An 18,961-nucleotide genomic window follows, 5' to 3' on the forward strand; every position below is an offset into this window, starting at 1 on the left:
CATATTAAGTTGAAAATGTAAAACTTCTTGTTTGATGTTGAATATTATGAGTTCAATAGAGTGTTTCCTGAAGTGTGGTACACACACCATTGATGGAATATATACGTTTGCTTACTTACAACTTACTTTGCATGTACTTTAAGATAATTGAGATCCACATAACCAATGAGTAACAGTGAGGATTCATCTTGAAATGTCTGATTCCAAAGCCTGACACAAGATAGCTTAAGCAAAAAGGAATTTCTTGGCCTCATACCTAAAACATTCACAATTAGATCTAGATTCTGTAGCTGCCGTAATCAGATCTGAGCTGCTGGCCACCCCTCAGTTCTACTTTCTGCTTTCTTCATTTTGTTCTAAACATTTCCAGTTGTACAGCCTCATAACATCAAATCTGGTACAGAAGAAACTCTATGCTTTAGATGCAAATAAAAGTCTTGACATTGAGCCTTACAGGTTTTAGTTGTCCTAACTTGAATCATGTACTCATCTTTGAATCACTTCCTGGAGATTCAAATGTAATGTTGGTTTAGTCCAGATATGTATTCTACTGCAGTTTGGGATTAAAGTCAACTTGCTCATACCCTGTGGATGAGAACAGTGGAGGTGGGGGTGTGTGGCACTCAAGGATTTGTTGCTATGAGTAGGGAGTCTGTATTGAGTAATGCAAACCACCAAATTCTCTCTAAATGTTGGATAAATGAACACTTTTAACCTGAATTGGGTAGGGCATGGACCAGACACTGATGGCATTTTCTGATAAATGTTTAGCTATACCTAAATACAGAACTCTTCAGTTGGATACGAAGAAGGAAAAGTATCAGTGTAAACTAACATCATTCAAATTGGTATAGAGTAAATTAATTCAGCCATTTGAGTTAGAATTGCTTATTGATTATGTATAATAGGTATTTGACTCATATTGGTTAGATAAAAAAATTCTGATGTCAAAAGTCTAATGATGTGTCATAGGATGAAAAATTTTGGAAAGTTTGAGTACGATTATTACTTCTGGTTTCTTTATTGTGGATATTCTGTGCAGTCTTTGAATATACATTGGCTCATATATTGAATATTTTTTCAATTAATTTTTTCACATTTTGGCCTTAAGACCAAGTTATTAGTGTATAGCTAATAAATTTTGAAATAATTTTAGCTATTTTGATTACCAGCTTTTCAATCTATAATTCAAAAAAATTTTATCCTTAATATTAATATATTTGTTTCATTGTTGTAAAATTCACCAATGCATTATGCACCGGTGTCCCTGGTGTAATGTTTATCAGATAGAAGTATTTTCTGTGACCATTAGTGAATTTAATACTTATTTAGTTAGGCTCCTAAATTTTGAAGTATTGATTATATATTTAAGAATGTATTTCTAATAGATGACTTTTTCCTTTTACAAAAGTATCCTGTAACAGATAATTATCCTGATGGTCAAAGAAGACTTATTGAAACCATTTTTCTTTGTACACATTTTATTATGGGAAATATCAAACATATGTAAAAGAAGAGAATAATGATTTCCCATTATCTAGCACAAGAATTTTTTTGCATTCCAGTCCCCTATAATGAAAAGGACATCTTTTTTGGGTGTTAGTTCTAAAAGTTCTTGTAGGTCTTCATAGAATTGTTCAACTTCAGCTTCTTCAGCGTTACTGGACGAGGCATAGACTTGGGTTACAGTGATATTGAATGGTTTGCCTTGGAAATGCACGGAGATCATTCTGTCGTTTTTGAGATTGCATCCAAGTACTGCATTTTGGACTCTTTTGTTGACTATGATGGCTATTCCAAGAGATTCCTGCCTACAGTAGTAGATAAAATGGCCATCTGAGTTAAATTCACCCATTCCAGTCCATTTTAGTTCTCTGATTCCTAGAATGTCGACGTACACTCTTGCCATCTCCTGTTTGACCACTTCCAGTTTGCCTTGATTCATGGACCTTACATTCCAGGTTCCTATGCAGTATTGCTCTTAATGGCATCGGACCTTGCTTCCATCACCAGTCATATCTCAAGTGCGTGTTGTTTTTGCTTTGGCACCATCCCTTCATTCTTTCTGAAGTTATTTCTGCATTGATCTCCAGTATCATATTGGGAGTTATTTCTCCATATTGAAGTTATTCTCCACTAATCTCCAGTATTATATCATATAAGACCTAAGAGAACTAACAGCCAATAAAGATGTCCTTTTCATTATAGGGGACTGGAATGCAAAGGTAGAAAGTCAGGAAAAACCTGGAGTAACAGGCAAATTTGACCTTGGAGTACAGAATGAAGCAGGACAAAGGCTAATAGAGTTTTGCACAGAGAACACATTGGTCATAGCAAACACCCTCTTCCAACAACACAAGAGAAGACTTTATACATGTATATCACCAGATGGTCAACACTGAAATCAGATTGATTATATTCTTTGCAGCCAAAGACAGACAAGCTCTATACAGTCAGCAAAAACAAGACCGGGAACCAACTGTGGCTCAGATGATGAACTTCTTATTGCCAAATTCAGACTTAAATTGAAGAAAGTGGGGAAACCCACTAAACCATTCGGGTATGACCTAAATCAAATCCCTTATGATTATACAGTGGAAGTGAGAAATAGATTTAAGGGACTAGATCTGATAGATAGAGTGCCTGATGAACTATGGACTGAGGTCATGACATTGTACAGGAGACAGGGATCAAGACCATCCCCATGGAAAAGAAATGCAAAAAAGCAAAATGGCTGTCTAAGGAGGCCTTACAAATAGCTGTGAAAAGAAGAGAAGTCAAAAGCAAAGGATTAAAGGAAAGATATACCCATTTGAATGCAGTCTTACAAAGAATAGCAAGGATCAGTGCAAAATAAAAGAGGAAAACAATAGAATGGGAAAGACTAGAGATCTCTTCAAGAAAATTAAAGATACCAATGGAATATTTCATGCAAAGACAGGCTCGATAAAGGACAGAAATGGTATGGACCTGACAGAAGCAGAAGATATTAAGAAGTGGTACCAAGAATACACAGAAGAAGTGTACAGAAAAGGTCTTCATGACCCTTTTAGTTACGATGGTCTGGTCACTCACCTAGAGCCACACATCCTGGAACGTGAAGTCAAGTGGGCCTTAGGAAGCATCACTACAAACAATGCTAGTGGAGGTGATGGAATTCCAGTTGAGCTATTTCAAATCCTAAAAGGTGATGCTGTGAAAGTGCTGCAGTCAATATGCCAGCAAATTTGGAAAACTCAGCAGTGACCACAGGATTGGAAAAGGTCAGTTTTCATTCCAATCCCAAAGAAAGGCAATGCCAAAGAATGCTCAAACTACCACACAATTGCACTCATCTCACAAGCTAGTAAAATCACGCTCAAAATTCTCCAAGCCAGGCTTCAGCAATATGTGAACCGTGAACTTCCTGATGTTCAAGCTGGTTTTAGAAAAGGCAGAGGAACCAGAGATCAAATCGCCAACATGTGCTGGATCATGGAAAAAGCAAGAGAGTTCCAGAAAAATATCTATTTCTGCTTCATTGATTACACTAAAGCCTTTGACTGTGTAGACCACAACAAACTGTGGAGCATTCTTCAAGAGATGGGAATACCAGACCACCTGACCTGTCTCCTGAGAAACCTGTATGCAGGTCAGGAAGCAACAGTTAGAACTGAACATGGAACAACAGACTGGTTCCAGATAGGAAATGGAGTACGTCAAGGCTGTATATTGTCACCCTGCTTATTTAACTTATATGCAGAGTACATCATGAAAAACACTGGGCTGAAGAAGCACAAGCTGGAAACAAGATTGCTGGGAGAAATACCAATAACTTCAGATATGCAGATGACACCACCCTTATGGCAGAAAGTGAAGAAGAACTAAAGAGCCTCTTGATGAAAGTGAAAGAAGAGAGTGAAAAAGTTGGTTAAAGTTCAATATTCGGAAAACGAAGATCATGGCCTCTGATCCCATCACTTCATGGCAGGTAGGTGGGGAAAGAGTGGAAACTGTGAGAGACTTTATTTTTTTGGGCTCCAAAATCACTGCAGATGGTGATTGCCGCCATGAAATAAAAAGATGCTTACTCTTTGGATGGAAGTTATGACCAACCTAGACATCATATTAAAAAGCAGAGACATTACTTCTCCAACAAAGGTCTGTCTAGTCAAGGCTGTGGTTTTTCCAGTAGTCATGTATGTATGTGAGAGTTGGACTATAAAGAAAGCTTAGCAGCGAAGAATTGATGCTTTTGAACTGTGGTGTTGGAGAAGACTCTTGATGGTCCCTTGAATTGCAAGGAGAACCAACCAGTTCATCCTAAGGGAGATCAGTCCTGGGTGTTCATTGGAAGGACTGATGTTGAAGCTGAAACTCCAATACTTTGGCCACCTGATGCAAAGGGCTGACTCATTTGAAAAGACTCTGATGCTGGGAAAGATTGAGGGCAGGAGGACAAGGGGCCGACAGAGGATGAGATAGTTGGATGACATCACTGACTTAATGAACATGAGTTTGGGTGGACTCCGGGAGTTGGTGTTTGACAGGGAGACCAGGCATGCTGCAGTTCATGGGGTCGCAAAAAGTTAGACACGACTAAGCAACTGAACTGAACTGATAACAATTATCAGCTCAAAGCCCATCTTGTTTCATTTATATCTTACTCAAATTTTACTCTTCTAAATTATTTTTAAACAAATCCCACACATCATATCATTTCGTCTGTAAATATTCTAACATGTATCTTTAAAAAGTAAAGAAACTGGAGAAACATAACCACAATTCTATTAATATACCATAGAAAATTAACAATGTTTCCCTGTTGTTATCAAGTGCCTATTGTGTCCTTAAATTTCTCAGATTACTGCTTCATAAATTTTGATTGTTGGTTGAGTCATGATTTAAATAAGGTCTTTAAATTGCACTTACTTATGGCTTTTAAGTCTTTCTTAGATAGTCCAGCACTACCCTGCTTTTGCATTGAAGTTTGTTGAAAGAATCTGGGTCGGTTGCCCCATGAAGTGTCCCACAATGTAGATTTTGCTGATTGCATTGCTTGAGTGACATTTTACATGTTTGTGCACCCTTTGTGTTTTGTGTTAATTGAACGTTTGGTTTTATTTATGATGTAGTGTTTTTTTGTTTTTTGTTTTTATTTTAGCATGGGTATATCATTGGTAGTGCTGTGTAGAGAGTAAAAGCTTTTACCATGGAAACCAGTGGGGTATGAATTATTTTTGCTTTGGTTAAGCCAGTGGGTTATGAGTTCTTTTTGTTTATATCTCAATATACAGTAAGTTTGGCTTTGGGACAAAACTTGTATTAGGAAATAAAAGAAGTCAGAATGTGGGGAATACACACACACACAGACATGTTTACTGGCCATACATTTGTCATTACTTAGTAACTCATCATTTCTTTAATTTTAAAACAACTTATGCTAGGAGTTCTTGTTTTGAGCCATACATGTTTTCTCAAAGAATGTTTTCCTTTAGAATTTCATGAGTTCTCATTAGTAGAAGGATTGGCTATCTGTGAAAATTGTTTGTTGTTCAGATCAGATCAGATCAGTCGCTCAGTCGTGTCCGACTCTTTGTGACCCCATGAATCGCAGCACGCCAGGCCTCCCTGTCCATCACCAACTCCCGGAGTTCACTGAGACTCATGTCCATCGAGTCAGTGATGCCATCCAGCCATCTCATCCTCTGTCGTCCCCTTCTCCTCCTGCCCCCAATCCCTCCCAGCGTCAGAGTCTTTTCCAATGAGTCAAGTCTTCGCATGAGGTGGCCAAAGTACTGGAGTTTCAGCTTTAGCATCATTCCTTCCAAAGAAATCCCAGGGCTGATCTCCTTCAGAATGGACTGGTTGGATCTCCTTGCAGTCCAAGTTAGAATAATCTAAAATAAAGCAGTTATTTGTGGAGAAGGTATAATAAGGTTGTATAAAAAACTTTGCCTCTACTTTTGGAGTCTATTCACGGGATATTTTGGGTTACATGTCACCTGATGATTTAGAGTTGTGTTAATGTATTGTGATAACTTGTTCATAGGTTAAAAAACAGTTCAGTACCTTGATAGTTATAAAGGGATTAAATTCAGAGAAAGGCTGAGAGCCAGGAAGTAAGCTAAGTATAAGACTTATAAAGAGGCTGTCTAGGGTGGAGACAACCTTTAGGCAGTATGTTGGATAGATTTGTTTTTGAATGCACTTCTATCTTTACTACTCCTTACTGAATTTCAGTTTTCTTATTTTAGAATGGTTCTGAAGATTATGGCTATATATATTAAGTTTCCAGCATAGTTCATTTTGTTTCCTCACTGACAGTGCCATAGCTTGAGCTTTTAGGAGAAATGAATGATGTAGTAAAGCTCTATCTGTATCATACATTATAATTAGTTATACATGTACCTTTATTTTTCCGTGTTTATCTAGTAGTTTTTGATCCCAGATTATTACCAGTCTCTTTTATTTTTTCCTGAGTTGAAGAAATTATTAGATATTAAACCAGATATACCTGAACTGAATGTTTTCACTTAACTCTCTATGATCTTCATGTCCTAAAATATCCTAACTTGATTGAATCTTATTGCCATCAGTTAAATAGATGTCTCTATTACAGAAAATTTCCAGTCAAGCTTTAACCAAAAATTCAGTTCAGTTCAGTTCAGTCGCTCAGTTGTGTCTGACTCTTTGCGAACCCATGAAATCTCAGCACGCCAGGCCTCCCTGTCCATCACCAACTCCCTGAGTTTACACAAACTCATGTCCATCGAGTTGGTGATGCCATCCAGCCATCTCATCCTCTGTCATCCCCTTCTCCTCCTGCCCCTAATCCCTCCTAGCATCAGGGTCTTTTCCAATGAGTCAACTCTTCACATGAGGTGGCCAAAGTATTGGAGTTTCAGCTTTAGCATTAGTCCTTCCAGTGAACACCCAGGACTGATCTTTAGGATGGACTGGTTGGACCTCCTTGCAGTCCAAGGGACTCTCAAGAGTCTTCTCCAACACCACAGTTCAAAAGAATCAGTTCTTTGGCGCTCAGCTTTCTTCACAGTCCAACTCTCACATCCATAATGACCACAGGAAAAACCATAGCCTTGACTTGACAGACTTTTGTTGGCAAAGTAATACCTGTGCTTTTTAATATGCTGTGTAGGTGGTCATAACTTTCCTTCCAAGGTGTAAGCGTCTTTTAATTTCATGGCTGCAGTCACCATCTGCAGTGATTTTGGAGCCCCCAAAAATAAAGTCTCTCACAGTTTCCACTGTTTCCCCATCTATTCCCATGAAGTGATGGGACCGGATGCCATGATCTTCGTTTTCTGAACGTTGAGTTTTAAGCCTACTTTTTCACTCCCCTCTTTCACTTTCATCAAGAAGCTTTTTAGTTCCTCTTCACTTTCTGCCATAAGGGTGGTATCATCTGCATATCTGAGGTTATTGATATTTCTCCCAGCAATCTTGATTCCAGCTTGTGCTTCTTCAGCCCAGCATTTCTCATGATGTACTCTGCATATAAGTTAAATAAGCAGGGGAACAATATACAGCCTTGACATACTCCTTTCCCTATTTGGAACCAGTCTGTTGTTCCATGTCCAGTTCTAGCTGTTGCTTCCTGACCTGCATATAGGTTTCTCAAGAGGCAGATCAGGTGGTCTGGTATTCCCATTTCTTTCAGAATTTTCCACAGTTTATTGTGATTCACACAGTCAAAGGCTTTGGCATAGTCAATAAAGCAGAAATAGATGTTTTTCTGGAACTCTCTTGCTTTTTTGATCATCCAGTGGATGTTGGCAATTTGATCTCTGGTTCCTCTGCCTTTTCTAAAACCAGCTTGAACATCTGGAAGTTCACGGTTCACATATTGCTGAAGCCTGGCTTAGAGAATTTTGAGCATTACTTTACTAGCGTGTGAGATGAGTGCAATTGTGCGGTAGTTTGAGCATTCTTGGACTTCCCTGGTGGCTCAGACGGTAAAGCATCTGCCTACAATGTGGGAGACCCGGGTTCAATCCCTGGGTTGGGAAGATCTCCTGGAGAAGGAAATGGTAACCCGCTCCAGTATTCTTGCCTAGAAAATCCCATGAATGGAGAAGCCTGGTAGGCTACAGTCCATGTGGTCGCAAAGAGTCAAACATGACTGAGTGACTTCACTTTTGAGCATTCTTTGGCATTGCCTTTCTTTGGGATTGGAATGAAAACTGACCTTTTCCAATCCTGTGGCCGCTGCTGAGTTTTCCAAATTTGCTGGCATACTGACTGCAGCACTTTCACAGAATCATCTTTCAGGATTTGAAATAGCTCAGCTGGAATTCCATCACCTCCAGTAGCTTTATTTGTAGTGATGCTTCCTAAGGCCCACTTGACTTCATGTTCCAGGATGTCTGGTCTAGGTGAGTGACCACACTATTGTGATGGTCTTGGTCATGAAGCTCTTTTTTGTATAGTACTCCTTTGTATTCTTGCCACCACTTCTTAAAATCTTCTGCTTCTGTTAGGTCCATACCGTTTCTGTCCTTTATCGAGCCCATCTTTGCATGAAATATTCCCTTAATATCTCTAATTTTCTTGAAGAGATCGCTAGTCTTTCCCATTCTGTTGTTTTCCTCTATTTCTTTGCATTGATCGCTGAGGAAGGCTTTCTTATCTCTCCTTGCTATTCTTTGGAACTCTGCATTCAGATGCTGTATCTTTCCTTTTCTCCTTTGCTTTTGGTTTCTCTTCTTTTCATAGCTATTTATAAGGCCTCCTCAGACAGCCATTTTGCTTTTTTGCATTTCTTTTCCATGGGGATGGTCTTGATCCCTGTCTCCTATACAATGTCATGAACCTCCGTCCATAGTTCATCAGGCAGTCTATCAGATCTAGTCCCTTAAATCTATTTCTCACTTCCATTGTATAATCGTAAGGGATTTGGTTTAGGTCATACCTGAATGGTCTAGTGGTTTTCCCTACTTTCTTCAATTTAAGTCTGAATTTGGCAATAAGGAGTTCATGATCTGAGCCACAGTCAGCTCCTGGTCTTGTTTTTGCTGACTCTATAGAGCAGCATTTTCAAATAACAGCAGTTCTCCAAAATTGATTATGGCCATTATTTGTCCATGTTTTCTGAGCAAACAAGATATCCTACTAAAAGATAGAAAATGTTTTATACAAGATTATTTTTCAAAGGTTGATTATTTTAGTGTCTGGCTTTAGTTTGGAGTTATCAGATGAGATCAGTCACTCAGTCATGTCCGACGCTTTGTGACTCCATGAATCGCAGCGCGCCAGGCCTCCCTGTCCATCACCAACTCCTGGAGTTCACTGAGACTCAGGTCCATCGAGTCAGAGGTGCCATCCAGCCATCTCATCCTCTGTCGTCCCCTTCTCCTCCTGCCCCCAATCCCTCCCAGCATCAGAGTCTTTTCCAATGAGTCAACTCTTCACATGAGGTGGCCAAAGTACGAAGGAGTTTCAGCTTTAGCATCATTCCTTCCAAAGAAATCCCAGGGCTGATCTTCAGAATGGACTGGTTGGATCTCCTTGCAGTCCAAGGGACTCTCAAGAGTCTTCTCCAACACCACAGTTCCAAAGCATCAATTCTTTGGCGCTCAGCCTTCTTCACAGTCCAACTCTCACATCCATACATGACCACAGGAAAAACCATAGCCTTGACTAGACGGACCTTTGTTGGCAAAGTAATGTCTCTGCTGTTGAATATGCTGTCTAGGTTGGTCATAACTTTCCTTTCAAGGAGTAAGCGATTTTTAATTCCATGGCTGCAGTCACCATCTGCATTGATTTTGGAGCCGAGAAAATAAAGTCTGACACTGTTTCCACTGTTTCCCCATCTATTTCCCATGAAGTGATGGGACAAGACGCCATGATCTTCGTTTTCTGAATGTTGAGCTTTAAGCCAACTTTTTCACTCTCCACTTGGCAATTTGATCTCTGGTTCCTCTTCCTTTTCCAAAACCAGCTTGAACATCAGGAAGTTCATGATTCACATATTGCTGAAGCCTGGCTTGGAGAATTTTGAGCATTAGTTTACTAGCGTGAGTTTGGAGTTAAATCCCTTTTAATAATGAAAAACATTTACATTAGTGGGTATCTTTTTGGATATCTGTGTTTCTTTAATTTGTTGGACATTGTTGTACCTTGGCCAAAGAGGAGTATTCATGCAGGCAGAATTGACTTTACTAATATGCATTTCACTTATTAATTAAAGCTAATTTTCAAGGTATTGGGGTTACATTATGATTGTTTTTAGTGAATCTACCAGTTTCTTTTGTTATTTCATTTTATGAACACAGGATTCCTCATGTGAACGTATTCTTAATATCTCTTGTTTTTATTTTGGGCCTGTAATTATTTTTAAACATCAGAAAATGTAGAAACTTTATATATTATCTACCATGTATTAATATATCTCTTCCTTACTCTTTAATTAGTTCTTGAGCTCCCATCTAGCAAAATTATATACCATCTTGTATTTTAGTTATAATTTTGTACAACTCTATTTTGTCATGTGTTTGTAACTGGATTAAAATCTTCTAAGGGAAGACAACATTTCTTCTTCTTTTTTTTTTTAATCTACTGTATTTCTTATTGAGCATAGTTTGTACATAGTGCTTCCTCAATGAATGTTTGAATGGTAATAGAGTGGACTTTGGAGAAGGAAGTGGCAACCCACTCCAGTATTCTTGCCTGGAGAGTCCCGTGGATGGAGCAGCCTGGTGGGCTGCAGTCCATGGGTCGCTAAGAGTCAGACAAAACTGAGCGACTTCACTTTCACTTTTCACTTTGATGCATTGGAGAAGGAAATGGCAACCCACTCCAGTATTCTTGCCTGGAGATTCCCAGGGATGGAGAAGCCTGGTGGGCTGCTATCTGTGCGGTCACACAAAGTCGGACACGAGTGAAGCGACTTAGCAGAGTGGACTTTTTGTAATTAGTTTCCTTCAAATAAATGTCAGTTCATTATTTCAACCTAATGGAAAGTTTGGTTTTGTTCTGTGTACTGCCTCTGAAAGCTTCCCACTTGACACTAGTGGTAAAAAGCCCTGCCTGCCAGTGCAGGAGCTGCAAGAGACATAGGTGCGATCCCTGGACCTGGACGATCCCCTGGAGGAGGGCATGGCAACCCGCTCCAGCATCCTTGCCTGCTGAATCCCATGGACAGAGAAGCTGGACACGACTGAAGTGACTTAACATACGCACACACACTGGCTTTGAAACTAACTTAACTTTGAATGACTTTTCAGGTTAGCTTTTTAGATTCTTCATTACAAAATTTAAACTTATTTCTGTTCCACAAAGTAGCTTCATTTGTTGCTAAGTATTCTGTTGATTTGGAGAAGGAAATGGCAACCCACTCCAGTGTTCTTGCCTGGAGAATCCCAGGGATGGAGGAGCCTGGTGGGCTGCCGTCTATGGGGTTGCACAGAGTTGGACACGACTGAAGCAACTTAGCAGCAGCAGCATTCTGTTGAATCTTTGGGGAAAGTATTTGTTTTAAAAAAATAAATATTTATTTTTTTTCCTAAGCAATGTGATATTTTTGACTTCTTCCTAATGAGAAAAATCATCACTGATAATTCTGTATGTAGTTTGAATATTGTTGATGACTTCCATTGTATTTTATAGGCATGAACATCTCTGATTCATTTCTGTGTCAGAATCTTTTTAAGGATTTAACTTCAAAATTGATGTTCTGTTGCCATCAGAAGATGACAATGGATTGAATATTTTTCTGATTAATATTCTGATTAATATGGTTAATTTCTTAGCTGTACTATGTTTAGAAATTCAGTTGCATCCAACTCTTTGCAACCCCATGACTGTAGCCTGCAGTGCTCCTCTATCCATGGGAATTCTCCAAGCAAGAATACTGGAGTGGGTTGCCATGCCCTCCGTCAGGGGATCTTCCCAACCCAGGGATAGAACCCAGGTCTCCTGCCTTGCAGGTAGATTCTTTACCATCTGAGCCACCAGGGAGGCCCAATTTTTAGCTGTGCAACCTTATTTTTTTGCTGCCAGCTACAGGTATTGGCTTCCAGATACTGCCATTACACAGTGTAGAAGCACAGACTCCAAAATCCTTATACCTTAAGAACAAATGACTCTAATCTAGGTTAACTTCATTGCTTACTTTATTCAAATGTAGAGGTCCAAACATAGGAAGTCAACAGAGTGGTACTAGAATTCTGAGGCTGCCAAAATTCCATTTCAAAAAGTCAATAGATGTATACTCTAAACGCACTGTTGAGCGATTCAGTGGGCATAATTCAGCTCTGAGCCTCTTCACTCAGGAGGAAGAGCTGGTAGAATCTCTCTGAATATGATGATCCTGATATCCTCCCCATATTATGTCTTCTTTTTCCTCCAGTTGGGGAATGAGATGATTGACAGTGAGATCCTTGGAGGCTGATCATAACTGCTTTCAGTGCTCCTAGACCTTGAAACAACTGATAGATATTCATAGGTATAGACTCGAGGTGTTTATTTTAGGAGAGTAAATAGCTTAAGCAAAAGCGCAGTTGCAAGGGTGGATACAGAATTTCTTCTTACCTTTAGGTCTTAGACCTCATTTCCTCCAGAAAGCTTCCTATGACTCTATCAGTCTGGGTGTGTCTAATCAGGGTTCCCTAGTTAACTCTTCTACCTCTTTATGGCTCTTACCACAATGTTTTATAACATGTGTTTATTTGATTCTCTCTTCATGAGATTGTAAATGTTCTGAGGTTAGAGGATATGTCTATTTTATTCACAGATCTATTCCCAACACGTATCATACTACCTGTTGTCAGGCAGGATCTAAATAAATGCTTATGTTTGACTTGCCATGTTTCAAAAGTCACTGTATTTGTGAGAGGCCAACTTGGACCTTTTTATCCAGTGACATTAGGAAAGATCAGATTTCTCAGGTAAAGATTCCCTATTCCAAGAGTGTGGGGATAAAAGAATTAGTTTCTGAATTAGTAGAGGTTATACACCAATAGCCTTAAATAAAGCTGGACTAAAGCTGTTTTGTTTGGAACATTGGTGTGTTTTCCACCACCATTTATCAGTTCCTCAATTCTCCAGCACTAGCTGGATATCCAGTTCTGACACTGTCTACCTGGAGTTAGTGTCAGTTTCCATAGGTTAAAGGCTTCAGTCCCACAAGACTGCCCTCACTTCAGATGCCAGTCGCAAGTTCTGAGTCACCCATACTTCTGATGTGCAATAAATTGGAGTTTCCCATTGATTATCTTCTCAGGATTGATAATTTGTTAGAATGGCTTACAGAACTCAGGAAAATACTTTGTTTTTATTTACTGCTTCAGTAAAAAGGATACAGCTGAGGAATGACCAAACGGAAGAAATGCATAGGGCAAGATTTGGAAGGTTAGAGTGCAGGTCTTCTGATCATTGAGTGGGTGAGCTGCTCCCCAGTATTTTGAGTTGTTCACTAGCCCAGTGGCATTCCCCCCGCCCCATTTCTTTGTTCCAAAGGTTTTATAGAGCTCAATCTCCAGCTCCACACTCCTCTTTAGAGGTGGGTTGGGATTGAGGTTGAAAGTGCCAACCCTTTAATCTTTTGGCCTTCCTGGTGACCAGCTGTATCCTGAGGCTAGTGACCCGCCCTAAGTCAGCTTATTACTATAAACACCACATCCATGATTACTAGGAAAACCATAGCTTTGATTATTTGGACCTTCGTTGACAGAGTGATGTATACTTTTTAATATGCTGTCTAGATTTGTCATAACTTTCTTCCAAGAAGCAAGCGTTTTTTAATTTCAGGGCTGCATCTTTATGGGGTCACTTGTAGTTTCCCATTTGCCATCGTCCCCACTCTTCATGCAGTGAACGTGCATGGGCTTACACCTGACCTGCAGAGCCCTTGCAGACATTAAGACTCACACTCTTAGTAAAATGTTTGAGTCTTGGTTTAAAATTTAGGAATACAAATATCCATTCAATTTGAAAATGCATCGCCTAGGGGGACCCAGAATTGAATCTTTTCTTTTATCTTCAAACCTCCTTCCACTAGAATTATCCAAAATATGTTCAGGGATGTGGTTGAAAATGTCTTAGACTCAGCAGTTATGACAAGGAAGATATGTATGTAATTATCCAATTAAGTCATGATGTCCTGTTTATATTTATAACTTAGTATTATTTGAAGCATGTGATATTTTCGTCTTTATAGCTTAAAAATTGTTAAATATTGGCAATTTCATGCGGTTCCTAAATAGTTTTGTATGGCTGAGTTAGGTAGTATCACCAGTTGATATGTCATAGGGATTTTTTGGGGGCAAGTTAACTCTCATTGTACCCCAGTCTTATCATTCATCCTCTTGTTTGCCATTAGAAAATAGGCCAATAAATGAGTATAGTTTTAAGTAAATGGTGGATTTGTAAGTGGGGGAAAAGTACAGTACAAGTCTTGTTTTGTTTCCATACAAGTGCTTTTAGTTACATTTCAGTTTTCAGCAGCACAGTTTTCAAGTAGAAAAGACTGTTGTGTGATCAGACCACCCAAAATGGCTTTTCTTTTGCTTTGTACATCCCCTGCTCAACCAGGGCCTGCTTCACTTGACTGACCTTCTTACATACTTGCCCCAAGCCCCAGGTAGTGACTGTTCTTATTAAAAGGATGGTGAGGGGGCCTGCTCTTCTGCTACTTTCCCTGAGGAGCCCATCTGATGTCAGTTTCCCCTAAGATATACCCATTGAATGCAGAATTCCAAAGAATAGCAAGGAGAGATAAGAAAGCCTTCCTCAGTGACCAATGCAAACAAATAGAAGAAAACAATAGAATGGGAAAAACTAGAGATCTCTTTAAGAGAATTAGAGATAGCAAGCAAGGAAACATTTCATATAAAGGTGGGCACAATAAAGGACAGAAATGGTATGTACCTAACAGAAGCAGAAGATATTAAGAAGAGGTGCCAAGAATACACAGAAGAACTAAACACAAAAGATCTTCATGACCCAGATAGCCGCGATGGGGTGATCACTCAACCTAGAGCCAGACATCCTAGAATGTGAAGTCAAGTGGGTCTTAGGAAATATTACTACAAACAAAGCTAGTGGAGGTGTTGGAATTCCAGATGAGCGATTTCAAATCCTAAAAGACGATGCTGTGAAAGTGCTGCAGTCAATATGCCAGCAAAATTGGAAAACTCAGCAGTGGCCACAGGACTGGAAAAAGTCAGTTTTCATTCCAATTCCAAAGAAAGGCAGTACTAAAAAATGTTCAAACTACTTCTCAATTGCACTCATCTTACATGCTAGCAAAGTAATGCTCAAAATTCTCCAAGCCAAGCTTCAAAAAGTTCACATGAACCATGAACTTCCAGATGTTCAAGCTATATTTAGAAAAGGCAGAGGAACCAGACATCGTGTTCAAGCTCGATTTAGAAAAGGCAGAGGAACCAGACATCAAATTGCCAACATCCGTTGGATCATCCAAAAAGCAAAGAGATTTCCAGAAAAATATGTACTTCTGCTTTATTGACTACGCCAAAACCTTTGACTGTGTGGATCACAACAGATTGTGGAAAATTCTTAAAGACATAGGAATAGCAGACCACCTTACCTGTCTCCTGAGAAATCTGTATGCAGGTCAAGAAGCAACAGTGAAAACCTAAAATGAAACAGCAGACTGGTTTCAAATTGGGAAAGGAGTACGTCAAGGCTGTATATTATCACCCTACTTATTTAACTTCTATGCAGAGTTCAGTTCAGTTCAGTTCAGTCTCTCAGTCATGTCTGACTCTTTGCGACCCCGTGAACCGCAGCATGCCAGGCCTCCCTATCCATCACCAACTGCCGGAGTCTACCCAAACCCATGTCCATTGAGTTGGTGATTCCATCCAACCATCTCATCCTCTGTCAGCCCCTTCTCTTCCTGCCCTCAATCTTTCCCAGCATCGGGGTCTTTTCAAATGAGTCAGCTCTTCACATCAGGTGGCCAAAGTATTGGAGCTTCAGCTTCATTGGATCTCTTTGCAGTCCAAGCGACTCTCAAGAGTCTTCTCCAACACCACAGTTCAAAAGCATCAATTCTTCGGTGCTCAGCTTTTTTTATAGTCCAACTCTCACATCCATACATGACCACTGGAAAAACCATAGCCTTGACTAGACGGACCTTTGTAGGCAAAGTAATGTCTCTGCTTTTTAATATGCTGTCTAGGTTGATCATAACTTTCCTTCCAAGGAGTAAGCGTCTTTTAATTTCATGGCTGCAGTCACTATCTGCAGTGATTTTGGAGCCCCCAAAGATAAAGTCAGCCACTGTTTCCCTATCTATTTGCCATGAAGTAGTGGGACCAGATGCCATTATCTTAGTTTTCTGAATGTTGAGCTTTAAGCCAACTTTTTCACTCCCCTCCTTAATGGATGGTATTGCAAATAGGAGTCTCTTCACTCTTTCTAGAATTTAAATATGATCAAGGTGTCAAAATTTTGAGCTCTAAGAGGTCATAATTGCTAAATTTTTAGTGAGAAAGAACTGTTGGAGAAGGAAATGGCAACCCACTCCAGTATTCTTGCCTGGAGAGTCCCATGGATGGAGGAGCCTGGTGGGCTACAGTCCACGGGGTCTCAAAGAGTCGGACACAACTGAGTGACTTCACTTTCACTGTTGCTTAAGATAATATTATATTTCACAAACTGTCTTATCTCTTCATTTCTGTTGTGTCATTCTCATATGAACTCTGCCATTAGAACTGAAGTATTCTTGTGAACATTTAGAAAGTTTCCACAGTGTTAAGTATGCTCTTGTTCTTTCCACCAAGGTTACTGGTAATCAAGAGTATCCATTGATGAATATAAAAAAAGTCATAGTCTTGGTACTTTGAGTCCAATTTTATGGGCATTTTGGATCTAGGCCTTAGATTATATGTGGAGAATTTATTTAGGCCATTTTATTGTTTTTTAGTACTCCATTGGATAAGAGAAAGGAAAGCAGAGGAAGTAGAATTTGAAGAAATCACTGAAACTAATGATTATTAATGGTGTTTGCAAAAGATAAGCAGAGGAAATGAGCAGTAATATGATAATCTGGAATGCTAGCAGCTGGCATTCCAGGCTCATAAGGGATAATTGAGAAAAGTCTATATTCATGGCAAAGATGCCTTAGATTGTAGACTTATTTTATAGTTTTAGTGCTATATTCCTAAAGCATCAGATTGTTTATTTAATGTCTTCCTTGTAAGTAAGCTGTATATTACAAATTTTTGATCAAGATTATACTAACAGTATTAATTAAATTTTACTCTTACTTAGGGTAATCAGCCATCTTTGTTTGCCTGGGATTGTTGAGAGATTTTCTAGGACGTTGGACTTTCAGTGTTAAAACTGGGAAAATCTCAGGGAATCTTGGACAGATGGTCACCTTCCTTGATTTCAAAATTAACTGAGTGGAGAAAATCCCGATATGATTAGAAAGTTATTTAATAACCCTGTAAATTCTTTACCCTTAAAGTTTATAAAATTTTAATTTGAAAATGTTATTTCAGGAAAGCATTTCTTCTATGGAAGGTTAATTTTGTTTTAATTGCTTTGGCATTTATATGTAAATTGATTTCTTGGTCATTTTTCAAAAAGATCTTAATTTACCCTTTGGTCAAGAAGATAGCAACAAGCAGCAAGGTGATATGTTATTAATAATGAAAATGGTAGAAATAAACTAATTAAAAATACTCAGTGTGGGAATTCTGATAAGATAAACATGGATAATCAGTGCTTTTAAAAAAGTACTAAACAAATAAGAAAATAGTCCTCTTCTTAAATTATTATGTGATGTTTGTTTTTGAAATAGCCCAATGACTATTACATAAATCTTTCTTTCCTTTTTATCTAGCAATTATATAGAGTCCTGTCCTTGAATGTTTGTAGTATGATAGAACTTTAAAACATTTATCGCCACACTTTTGGTATATATTTTTCTTTTCCTCTTTTTTTTTTTTTTTTTAAAGGAAGGTCAAACGAAACAGTGTGATCAAGCATCTAATTACAGAATATTAACAGCATGTGCTATGTGCTAATCTTTATTCTGAACTCACTTAGGTATCAGCCTACTTTTCTCAACAAGGGGGCACTTAAGTTAATTGCTTCATTAGAAACATGCATTTAGCCTTTTCTGATCTGTAAGTACAACTCCTTGGCGTAGCTGCAGAAGTTTGAACACCTGCAGCCCAAGCAGCCTGAAAGGAAGCCGTAACTTACTATAAAGGAAAATGAAAGAAGCCCAAGTTCAAAATGGTGTTATCAATGATACAGTGTAGTCACTAACTTGAGCTGACCTAAGAGACTTGGCTTCTGCATGGCTTCTTATCAGCATCCAAAAGGGCATACAAAATTCTTTGTAAACTAATTTAAAAAGCGTCTTGTTTATTCAGAAGCAACTGTGAATGGTGTTTGTTCAGAGTCTAGATCACATCAATTGCATACCAGCCAACAACTTATTTCTCTTCTAAGAGAGAAGCCAAGTATCAAAGATACAAAGTACTAAAGATAAGCTTCTCAATTCTCAACTGTTCTGAGCTCTCAATAAAGCTACTGATGTACAAATTGGGGTGGGACCCAACTGTTTCCACCTGCAAGCTTGTCTTAGATCCTTGGCTCTGGCTGGGAGAGGTGCTGATATTAGTCTGACCTTTAGTGCCCTTAGAAAACAAAACACAGGCTTTCTTATGGCCCTGATCAATCAGTCCTTCCGAAGAGGATTCCACCCGCTTTCTTCAAGTATTAGTCTTGGGGCAAAAAACCCCACGGCTATTTCCTTTAAGTGCTGGTGAAAGCAAAGAGATCCTTGATTCGCTCTTACTGAATCTTAAAAGACATTCCAAGTCGTCTCTTTTTCTGTTTCTGTGGTTGAGTCTTAGAAATTTTGTATTTGGTATTTAATGAGATGGTGACCTCAGTAAGTAAGTGAATGAAGAGCTTTCAAAATTGGTTCAAATAGTATATTATAAGGAAATTAAGACTCAGTTGATATAAG

The 18,961-nt window shown here is 38.9% G+C and overlaps 1 protein-coding gene across 12 annotated transcripts in view; it reads left to right on the forward strand.

Annotated features, from left to right (window-relative positions):
• Positions 1 to 18,961, forward strand: part of XRCC4 (X-ray repair cross complementing 4) — a 329,942-nt gene that overhangs the window by 8,185 nt on the left and 302,796 nt on the right. Inside the window, exon 1 of one of the 12 annotated variants that reach the window (XM_086412864.1) lies at positions 18,726 to 18,887. The exons of the other annotated variants lie outside the window; for them this stretch is intronic. The gene's annotated coding sequence lies outside the window, so the exon portion shown is untranslated. Of the gene's footprint in view, positions 1 to 18,725; positions 18,888 to 18,961 lie in introns of those variants that run through there. 12 annotated transcript variants of the gene reach the window in all.

Source organism: Bos grunniens, chromosome 7, assembly GCF_055505025.1.
Source record: "Bos grunniens cultivar Pamir isolate PY7600 chromosome 7, Bosgru_T2T1.0, whole genome shotgun sequence".
Taxonomy (NCBI): Eukaryota; Metazoa; Chordata; class Mammalia; order Artiodactyla; family Bovidae; genus Bos; species Bos grunniens.